The 12,593-nt window shown below is 27.1% G+C and overlaps 1 pseudogene; it reads left to right on the top strand.

The window, feature by feature from the left end:
* The first annotated feature begins 8,685 nt into the window (after positions 1-8,685).
* LOC125594245 lies at positions 8,686-9,147 on the top strand (annotated as a pseudogene).
* Positions 9,148-12,593: the final 3,446 nt, after the last annotated feature.

The following is a 12,593-nucleotide window of genomic DNA, read 5'->3' as shown; positions in this document are numbered from 1 at the left end:
TTCTTGGAATAACATGTTAATTTTACAATTGATCGAAGTTTGTCAGAAACTTGACTTTTTATAAAAGATTTCCCGAGAAGTCTCTCGGGGAAGACTTCTATTGAAGTCTTCTCAATGTCGCAAGAAGTCTACATGGGATACTTTTGCAATTGACTATATTTGACTTTTCCACAGAAGACTATAGAAATCTTCTGTACCAAAGATTTGACCAAAATCCGAAATAAAATTTGAGAGAAGTCTTCTCATTAATATAAATGTTTCACTATTATTTTTCAATTGCAAAAGTAACCCACACAGAATTCTTGCGACATTGAGAAGACTTTCAGGAGACTTCTATAGAAGTTTTTTTTCGAGAAGACTTCACGAGAAATCTTCTCTATAAAAGTCAAATTTTGACAAACTTCGGTTAATTGCAAAACTAACCTATTTATCCGAGAAAACTTCTCTGGGATTTTTGGGGTTTTTTCTTAATAAAGGAAAGTTAAAGGACTTTTAAGGAAATCTTTTGATGGAGAACACAATTTACGAAGTCTTCTACAAGTTTTCGCAAATAGATCTGAGAAAAAAAAACGATTATATGTCTTGAGCCTGTGAGATTACTTGTTTAGCTTCTCCAACCAAAACTTCACTACAAAAGGTACCAAGTCGTTAATGACCATGAATCATGAGCTTCAATGTCTCTATGAACCTTACAGAGTTCATAATCAAAATCTTGGTTTTTTTGGATGAATTTGAAGAAAGAGTGAAAGAGATGTGATTTTGTGCATAAGTAATGAGATATGAAGAGTAAAAATAGAAACTTTGGTTTATTAAAAGTTTTAAATTGGTTGTTCATGGTGGTTAGTGTATTGATGGTAATTGCAATATTGTAAATACTTGGTGAAAATGAGGATGATAGGGTAAAATAATCATTTCAAAAAAAAAAAAAAGATAATGACATTTTCGTGAATAACTTGAACTTCTAGGGTTAATAGGAAAAAAATATGGGTTAGTTTTGTGTTTGACTTGAAATTTTAGGTCATATTTGAAAAAAAGCCCTTTTCAAAATTGGGTCAAGCAAAATATTTAGATTTATATCCTATTTTTTATTTGGTTTTTATCAAATATGACCAAAAATTTCAACTCAAACATAAAAATAAGCTATGCTTTTTGAACTTTTCTTTTCCTTATTCACCTTAGAAGTTCGAGTTATTCACGAAAATGCAATTATTATTTTTTTCTTTTTTTTTCCGAAAATGAGTCTTTTACCCTATCATCCTCATCTTCACAAGTATTTACAATATTGTCAATACTATCAATACACTAACCACCATGAACAACCAATTTGAAGCTCTTAATGAACCAACGTTCAATTTTACTCTTCATATCTCATTTCTTATGCACATAAATCACATCTCTTTTACTCTCTCTTCAAATTCATCCAAAAAAACCAATATTTTGATTTCAAGCTTTGTAACGTTCATAGAGACATTGAAGCTCATGATCTGTGGCCATTACGACTTGGTAGCTTTTGTAGTGAAGTTCTAGGTGCTTGGAGAAGCTAGCAAGCCATCTCATAGATTCAAAGTATGAAATCTTTTTTTCTCAGATCTGTTCGCAAAGACTTTCAGAAGACTTTGGGAAGACTTTCAGAAAACTTTGCTAGATGTGTTCTCCATCAAGAAGATTTCCCTAGAAGTCTTCTAACTTTCCTTTTTAAGAAAAAAAACCACAAAAATCCCAGAGAAGACTTCTCGAAATGTCTTCTCGGATAAACATGTTAGTTTTGCAACTACCGAAGTTTGTCGGAAATTTGACTTTTAAGACTTCTCAGGAAAAACTTCTATAGAAGTATTCTAAAAGTTTTTCCGAAGTCTTCACACTATCGCAAGAAGTCTGCGTGGGTTGCTTTTGCAAAAAAAAATAATAGTAAAAGATTTAATATAATGAGAAGACTTCTTTGGAAGACTTCTATAGAAATCATTTCTGAAAATGTCGAATATAGTCAATTGCAAAAGTATCCAAGTAGAATTCTTACGACATTGAGAAGACTTCGGTCAATTGCAAAACTAACATGTTTATCCAAAAGACTTGTCGAGAAGTCTTTTCTGGCATTTAGAGAATTTTCAAATTCAAAATTAAGCCAATATTTACCAAAGAAAACTTCTCAAAATGTCTTCTTTAAAAGTAGACTTCTTAAGAAGTTTTTCTTCGTAAATTGCAATTGCAAAAATGACCTAAATAGATGACCTTTTAGGAAGTCTTCTACGCCAATGTTTAATAAAATTTCATTTTCTCTACAATTAAAATGACTTTTTAATATTTTCTTATTAATTCATGTGTATTAGTAAATATTGGGCATTCTTGATGAAATTCATAACTTATTTGGTGATAATTATGAGATTTCAAATATTTATGTTTGCTGATGTTTCTAGCTAATCCGAGAAGACTTCTTAAGATTTTCTAGAGAAGTCTTCTACGTTAGATTTTCAAGTGTAAAGTAACTTCAAGATATCTTTTTAACTTTCAATAGTGTTAACTAACTTCAAGAATATCAAGTCATGTGGTTTAATGTGTATTTTTGGATCGTAAGATATAATTTTTAACCTACATCAGATTTAAAATCTCAGCTTTCACTTAAAATTCAAGTTGATCTTTTGTGGATTTGACTAAGTTTTTGTGAAGTCTCTCTCTTAGTTTAGTAATTTGACTAAGTTTTTGTGTAGTTTTGTTTTGTTATGAGTTGATAGAATGATTTTAAAATTTCTTGGTATGATGTATCAATAACTTCAATAATGTCAAGTACTTTTGAAAAAACGTGAACATATTTACCAAATTCTTTTGATTAACATTTCTTCAAGTTTATAAAAGAACTAGGTTAAGACCCGCGCCTTGCGCGGAATGAACATTATATATATATTATTTTTATATATAAATATTTTACATATATGAAATAATAAATATATATTGAATAATAAAAGTCAGTAACTATTAAATATATAATTAAATTAGTGTGAACATATAAATCAATTTTATTAATCCAAATTTCTTTTTTAATATTTGATAAGATATGTAATTAAATTTAAATGATACTAACATACATAGTATATTTTAGTATATTTTTAATATAATGTCTATTTAATGATGATTTCTACTCATATAGTTTTTTTTTATCATTTGTATCTTTTATAGAAAAAAAATTAAATTACTGATAACAAAAATTTCTTTGTGGGATTAATAGTTTAATAATTTATATAAAAAAAAAATAGTTGTCAATGTTCGTTCAAAACTTTTACCAAAAACGTTATTCAAAGTAAATTTGAAACTAAAAGATTTATGTATTTTATATGGTTTATAGTTTAATTTAAAAACGACATAACTATATATATATATATATATTAATCTTAATAATTAATTAAATTATACTTTTTACTTATATAATTTTGTAATCATTTGAATGTGAGACTTTTAACAGTTTTAGTAATTTATAGTCGTTTTTCAAAATTCAAAATATAACATATACAGAAAAATCTAATTTTTTATTATATGGTTATTGTGGTTGTTTAATTTATTTATAGTTTAAAATTAAACAAATATGATAGAAGATACACTAATTTTTATCAAATCTTATTATTCAAAATCATTAATTGCCATATATACTCTAGCCACATTAGGCAATTCTGTAAATTTTATTTTTAAGGAAATAATGAAGTACATTAATAATGAATTGATTGTTAGTTTAATAAAAAGCTTATTATATAATTAGATGGACCAACATATTTCTCTAATGATTCTAAAAATCATTCTAGTGATGACATGTGGCAACAAAAAGAAGTTGTAATGCTTCTCAAATAATATATAGGGTATTCACAACTAAAATAGTACACATACAAATAATAAACAGACCATAAACAAAACTACACATGGAGCTAGATATCATTTCTCATATAGATAAACTTGAACTCCAGTTGACATCATTCATTTGTACCAATTTGGGCAGAATACTTCGGAAGACTTCCCGAAGACTTCGTGGGAAGTCTTCTAGCATAAATACATTAGAAGACTTCTTGGGAAGTCTTCCGAGAGTTTTCTAAGAAGTTTTCCAAAGTCTACTCAGATCTGAAAAATATATGCATATTCAAAAGCATTCAAACGGCTTCAAGACAGAGAAATCTTCAAAAATAAATTTTTAGGCTTAAATAATAAACAAAACAATCACATTTGGTTGAATCTATAACTTTTTAGAATCTAATACATATCCAAATTTGTACCACTTTGGGCAGAAAACTTAGGAAGACTTTCTGAAGACTTCGTGGAATGTCTTCTAGCATAAAGTGCATTCGAAGACTTCTCAAGAATTCTTCTGAGAGTCTTCTAAGAGTCTTCTGGGAAGTCTTCTACCGTCTAACTCAGATCTGAAAAATTCAGATAAAACTTCAAAAATATTGTTTTATGTTTTTAGCTTTATAATAACAAACAAAGACACTTTAGGTTGAATCTAACTTTTAGAATCTCATATATAAAACACACAAAATACATATCAAAATTTGTATCACTTTGGGCAGAAGTTCTAGCATAAAATGCATAGGCTTCTAGAAGTCTCCGAGAGTCTTCTAAAGAAGTCTTTCGAAGTCTGTCTCAGATCTGAAAAATCTGCAAATTCAAAAACATTGACATGACTTCAAAATAGAAAAAAACTTTAAAAATATACTTTTATGCTTAACATAAAACAAAAGTCAGCAGTCACATTAGGTTGAATCTATAGTTTTTTTAGAATTTAATATATAAAACACACAATAATACATATCCAAAAGTTATAGATCTACTTTTGAAGGAGTGAAAGAAGAGAACCATGTAATGAAAAACCTGCAAAAAAAAAGATAAATTAGTGAAAAGACATAAAAGAAATGAGAAATGGATTAAGAGTTTGGTGTTTTGATGTTCAAAGAGATTAGAGAGAGGTTGAAGAGTTTTAGAGTGAGAAACATTGCATTTTTGTTGAAGCCATTTGAGAGGAAAAAGGAGAATGTGTAAATTTTATTTATAAATGAAGACAAAAAATTATAATTAGATAAATATTTTTTGACATAGAAGTCTTCTTGGAAAATAATTTCATACCCTAAATAAAATACATGTGAAGACTGCTGGAAGACTTCGCTTTAGGCGAGAACTTTAATTCTACTAAATTTTAGGCGGGAAACTTAAATTCTACAAAAATTTAAGCAGAAATATGCTAGAAGACTTATTGAAGTTCTTGGGAAGTCTTATTTGGAAGTTCTCTTGTGAAGTCTTCTGGAAGTCTTCTTGGAAGTCTTCCAAACCACAATATAATCAAATACTAACTAAATAGTAAATAATAGTTCATTAAAATTAAAATAAACTTATAAAGTGTTTAATATACATAAAATTAAACACATGTAGGTCAGATTTTTGAAGTTAAGATACCAAAATCTAGCCCTAAATACAAATAATACTATAACATATGTTACTAAACCTAAACTAAAGTCTTTTCAGAGTCTTCCATACCCTATAATCAAATAACTAGGCAAAAAACACTTCTTTAAACTTAAAATGAAACTTAGAAAAGTGTTTAAATCAAGTTATTAGATAGTCACTAACAAGTCAAACTATTTTTTTTTAAGATAAGGTTTCAAAATCTAACCCTAAAAAAACCAACAATAATATAACATATGTTACCAAACCTAAACCAAAGGCTATCATGACTCAATCTACATTTTTAAAATAATTGATTTTAGTAAACTAAATTTCTATCATTAGAAATGCTTATTAATACATGATTTTGATTTTTTCTCTTTCAAAATATTTTTTTTATAAAATTTATTAATTACTTTTAAAATCTAATACATGAGAGATTTTCCTCAGAAGACTGGAAGACTTCGATTTAGGCGGAAAACCTAAATCTTCTAAAATTTAGGTGGAACCATAAATTCTACTAAATTTAAGCGGGATATGCCAGAAAGACATCTTGGGAAGTTTTGTGAGTCTTCGGATCCTATAATCGAATAACTAGCAAAAACACTTCCTAAACTTTTAAGATACTTAGAAAGTGTTTAAATCAAGTTATTAGATAGTCTCTAACACATATAGGTCAAAAACAGTTTTTAAAAAGATAAGATTTTGAAATCTAAACCTAAAAAATACCAACAATACTATAACATTAGGTAGTAACCCGTGCTATGCGGAGAGTAAAATAGTTTATTAGATTATTTATTGTATGTCGTACCAAAGGATTGTTGTTGTATTAGTTTTTTTTTTGTGGATGAGCATATATATCCTTCGGATTTAGTTAATCTATTCGGATTTCAGATTTTTTGGGTTAGAAATTTAAATCGTATTCAGATATTTACAAATTTGGTTTGGATTGGTTCGAATCATTGCGAGTTCGATTCAGATTTGAGTCCGGATACCCATTTTAATTATGTATTTTTAACAAAAATCCAAATAAACTTAATATTAAAGTAAAATAATATAAAAATAAAAAAATTTAATGTAAGACTAAATATTTAAATTTACATAAAAATTAGTTTAATTTAATATTTGGATGGAGAACAAATAAATATTTTTTGTATTTTGAACATTTCTGTTATTTTTAGATATTTACTTGTGACTATGTTGATAATTTTAGATAATATCATATTTTTGAATATCTAACAGATATAAATTTAAAACAATTAACATATTTAAATATATAATTGTGATTTAGATATTTCTGGTATCCAAGTTATTTAGTGTGGATCAGATTAAAGTCTGGTTATCTGGATATTAAATTTTAGATCCATCTGAGTAATTAATCAGTTTTAGTTTATGGTTAGTATTGCTTTCAAATCTAGTTCAGTTGGTTTTTTGGATTTTTATATTTTATCCAGACTTACTTTCTTTTACTAGTATAAAGCAAAATAAAATAAGTGTAAAACAAATATTCTCGGTTTATTTAACATACATATTATTGAACTATACTTTAAAAATACCAATAAAATGGTTGAGAGTCGTGTCAATATTTTTGGGCATGTTGCAAATTGACGTAGTCTAAAACTAATAACTTGTATTTTCATATAATGTGATCTCTTCACCCATCGCATGAATTATGTTTTCAATCGATTTCACAAATTTTCTTTTTTTAAAAAAACTTTTCTGATTTCTGATTTTTTTCTTGTAATCAAATTATAGTTCTAATTTTGATCTGATAAGAAAACTCCGTAAAGAAAAAACAATATTTGCTTAAAAAAGATCCTACTTTGTGTGTAGTATTTTTACCTCAATTTCCTTAATTCATAACAATCAAAATTATTTTTTGTTTTCGTGTACATAAGCCTCAACCATGACTAAGTTCGGCAAGATACAAAACTTTCAATTTCTAAAAACATTCTCATTCAATCATTTTAGTTGATGTGAATCACAATAATTTTTAGTTTCTTTCTTTCAAAATGATATTGTTTAGTAGTTGTACGGAGAAAACTTTATTTTACTAATACAAAGGTTAAAAGTTGAAGAACTAAATAAGATGATTAAAAAAAATTAGTGTCAACACATTAAATTGTATGCGGTTGAATTAAAAAAATAATATTTGAACGCATTAATTTTAAATGATTGTGAGGCCGACACGTCATCATACTCAAATTGAAATCGATGTGAGGTTGACACGTGTTCAATATAGTGTGAAAGCATTAACTCACAATTCTTCTCTTTTAATATATAGGGGATATGTTACCAAAACCTAAACCAATGACTATCATGAATTAATCTACATTCACTCATCTATGTTGAAAATAATTCAATTTTAGTAAAACTAAATTTACATCATTTAGAAATATTTATTATTACATGATTTCAATTTTTTCCCATCAAAATATTTTTATTAAATTTTAAATTATTATAAAGATCTACTGAATGAGAAAACTTACAAAGAAGTTTTATCTGAAAATATTCTTTGTAAGTCTTCTCATGGGAAGGGTTATTATAGCAAAACTCAATACTTGTTTTATGTTTGATCATAAGGGGTTGTTGTAATTTCATTAGATTTTTGGTTTATTTTTGCATTTGATTGAATTTTTGGTACACTTTTGTATTCAAAATCAAATTTTGAGTCATTTTTGACAATTTCTCTTTTTAATATACTTATTTAATTAAGTTCAAATAACTTGATAAATTAAAATTAATGACTCATCGGTTAAAATTATTGAGAACATGACAAATAAAAAAAACATTATCTAAAATTCTAAAAACATGACAAATAAAAAAAACATTATCTAAAATTCTAAAAACATGACAAGTGATCAAATTCAATTCTCAAATAATAGTATTGATTTCAGAATTTAATTTAATCAATATAATGAAGAATTAGTTGGGACGTGGGATTTAAAATTGTCTAGCTGCCCTTCCTAGAAGAGAGAAAATAAAATTGTTCATAGAGTGACCCACATCAAACCAAGAAACTTATTATAAAACCCTTTCTATATAAAGAGTATATATACTAATTAAAGAAATTAAAAATCATGTAATCTGTCAAAAGTCCAAATCCCAAAATCAGATCATCTCTCTTCCCAAAAGCCAAGTCCATACCTTCCTCCTTCATTCATTTCCTAACCCAGCAAGATCTGTGAACAAAAGCTTTCCATTTTCCTTTTTAACTCACAATCATCGTTTACTCCATCTGATAAAACCCACAAACTCTCTTTCTTTTTCATCATGACTACAGCAACTTCGATGAACCCATCTCTCTTTCGTGTAATCTGTATACTCCATTCTGTAATAGCTCTAACGAGTGGAACCCTGATGATGTTCTACACAGGAAAGCGTCCATCTTTGGACCAGGAAGTGAGATTGCTAGCAAACTAAAGGGTTCAAACGCCACATGATGAGCTTCTCATTCAGATTTCTCAGTCGTTCTCTGGTTTGCTTCTCTTTGCCATTGGGTTTGTACTGTTCATGGTGTCTTTCGTGAAAGACAGAGAGTTTCATAGCTTCTTCGCTGGAGGGTCTGTGATTCTTTCTTTACGTGTTAATGGCTTCGTGGAGGGTTTTGTTCGAGTGGAGAATCGAAGATCTTGCTTATGAATGGCCTAAACAAGCTCTTGGAGACATAGCTTTGGGGATCTCTTGGGTTTTCTTTCTTGTTTATTCATGGAGAGAAAAGTACGATTGATTGGTTGATGATGTAATTAGTTTTGTTTTCTACTTGTGGGATAAGTAAAAAGATTCATCTTCAGATTTGGTTAAAAGGAAACTGGAAACATTTGTCCGAATTCAGACAAGATCAAACAATAAACAGTTTGGTTCACATATATATTCAGAAGATCAAAGTAAAACGGCTGATTTTTTTAAATAAATTTTGTGTTGTTTTTTAATGTCTTGTTCTATATAATATATGCTGTGTAGATCCCCTATTTATCCATCGAAAATCATTCTGAAAGGAGAATCTGATATTTTTATTTTAAATTACGTTAGGTGATAACCCGCGCCCTGCGCAGAGGGAGGAGATTTTTAAAGTATTATAACTTTTAATATGTAGACATAATAAAAGTTAAAATCATAGTAAGAAAAAAATATATAAGAAAGTACGGATTATAGTTAAGAATTTTAGTATGTCATATAAATTTATATGCGATGGACTTTAAAATTAAATTGTATATTTTTTGCATGCGGGTAAATTATAAATATAATATTAAATGAAACATACGCAATAGTCTAATAAAATATAAAAGGAACAATGTATAAAAAAACAAAAGAAAATAAAAAATAGAAAACAAAATAACTGTTGTCAATAATGCCTTCAAAAGTCTTCGTTTGCAATCATATTATGAGCAAGCAAAGAGATCATCTAGAGAAATTCAAAATATTATTTAACAAAAATATGTGAATGCATGTATTACCTCAATCGTAAAGCATCAATTTCGGGAACACCAATGGTTCGAAGACAATTTTGGAAAACTCATCAATGTTAGTAACCCTTTTAAGTCGGCCTTATTATGAAATATGAAAAAATTAGCAAAATAACATATAATATCAGCTCCTATTAATCTATTGTATATACATAAATACAATAGATTACTTTGTCCCCAATTAATTTGCCAACACTGTAAAACACATAATACTATGTCTGCATCTATAGAATTCCATAAATCATTGAAAACATGAGCAAGTGCACCATAAGCGACACACTTAATGACGACGTTACTGTAAAAAAAAAGGGGATCAAACCATGTGATACTATACAAGTGTATATCTTTCTTTTTACAGATGTTGAATACTTACGGGATGTGTAGTACAAAAAAAAACGGATTTTGTGGTCGATGATACCATTATTTCCGTTAGTATGGTTCCATCATATATTCTTCAGGAAATCATACTCCTATCACTTGACCATAAATATCTGATGGATAGGCCAAAATATTTACACTATTTAGATACATAATATTATCAATATGAACACATTCATCGATTATTTCGCTGCTCTCAATTTTCATTTAATTAATAGAAGAGAAAACATACCAATAGGAAATTTAGGATGATGTAAGCCGCGGTAGAGATCATCCCAGTTTGGAAAACAATAAAAGCTGGAATGTTTATAGGATCGATCTTCACAATGACAGAGGAGTTAGTGAGGTTAATATTGTATCGGTTCCTTGTCAATCGAACACGCTCTGCTGCATGGGATAGCTCGAATCTTTAATTTCATAGGAGTGACCTTCCTCCAATGGCTATCAGCTGAGAAACGATTTGACATAATGCCTTGAATACATTGTACCGTTTAAAGAAACACTATTTTGTTGCCTTATTTAAATGAAACACTTCTAAATTTTCGAACATACCATAAAGTTTTCATAGGAAGGAGTTAATATGCTGTCTTAGTTAAATCCCCGTTTTTTTTTTTGAAATCGGAATGTAATCAAGTGTAAATGACTTACCATAGACAATCCCTTTTGAAATATGAATGTAATCGATGTTATTTTTGAAATCTGAAATCATATAGTATAATGTAATGACCAGTGGCATTTGTTAGTAATTATTCTAGTTGATAAATGTTTTTTTTTTAAGTAAGTGAAAGTGCATGTGGTGATGACACCTAGGAATGGCACTCATGTAATAAACACATGAAGTCAATGTTTATTTCTATCAATGCTCCTCATTTAATAAGAAAAGGATATCCCCTATATTAAAAGAGAAGCATTACAATTATTTTGTAGCCACATGTCATCACCACAATCATTCTTAGAATCCCATCTAAATATATATAATAAGTTTTTTATTAAACTAACCAAAATTAATCATAAATGTTCATCTTGGTTCCTTAAATAAAAATCACGCAATTACCTAATGTGGCTAAAGTATATATGACAATTAATAATTTTGAATAATAAAGATTGATAAAAATTAGTATATTCGCTATATTTTTTAAAAACTTTAACTATTAAAATAAAATAAACAACTACATTAACTATAAATAAAAAATTTAGATTTTTTCGTATATGTTATATTTTGAATTTTAAAAAAATATTAATGACTAAAGTTATTAAAAATCTCACATAGAAATTTTGTGATCCATGATTTAGAATTTAGTTATAACAAGATACAAATGATTACGAAATTTATAAGTAGGAAGTCTCATTTAATAAATATTATATATATATGTATATTAATAGTTTTAAAATAAATTATATACCATATAAAATACATAGTATTTAATTTTAAATTTAAATTTGTTCTGATTTTTTTGATAAAAATTTGAACATTATTGACAACTTAATATTTAGATTTTAAACTTTGCATTGATAGTTTTTAAATTATAAATTATTAAAATTATTAAACATCCCACAAATGTTTTACTGTTATCATTGATTTAATTTTTTTTATAAATAAATACAAATGATCAAAAATAATATGAATATAAAATCTTTTTTAACTGATGTCAATATTTAAAAAAGTATTATATATCTATGTTTAATATCTTTTAAACTTAATTTTATACCATATAAAATAGAAAAAAATGTTTGCCTGGATAATAAAATCTATTTAAGTATTTGTACCATTTAATTATATACGTAATAGTTACTAAAATTTTAATTATTCAATATATAGTTATTATTTCATAATATGTAAAAAATATATAATACTTAAAAAATTTATATAATATTCATCATGCGCAAGGCGCGGATCTTAACCTAGTTTACATTATTTATTTGTTACTCTTGTCAATTTGTGAAAATAGCGTAAACATATGTTTACATGCTAGTTATAATAAAATGATGGAATTTTGAAGGATCATATGACTGTACAGGTTGTTTCATGAGTGTCTTGCACACGCACTATTAGCTTACTATGATTTCCTTAGAAACTAACCATAAATTAATCATTGTTAGAATCCTTAGAAATATGTTGGTCCATATAAATATATAATAAGTTTTTTATTAAACTAACCATAAATTAATCATAAATGTTCATCATTGTTTCCTTAAATAAAAATCACGGAATTACCTAATGTGGCTAAAGTATATATGACAATTAATAATTTGAATAATAAAGATTTGATAAAAATTAGTATATTCTCTATCATTTCTTAAAAACTTTAACTTATTAAATAAAATAAACAACTACAT

This window comes from Brassica napus (assembly GCF_020379485.1).
Source record: "Brassica napus cultivar Da-Ae chromosome A5 unlocalized genomic scaffold, Da-Ae chrA05_Random_22, whole genome shotgun sequence".
Classification (NCBI taxonomy): Eukaryota; Viridiplantae; Streptophyta; class Magnoliopsida; order Brassicales; family Brassicaceae; genus Brassica; species Brassica napus.
The sequence above is the reverse complement of the archived record's forward strand: the minus strand, read 5'-3'. Positions and strand labels throughout refer to the sequence as shown.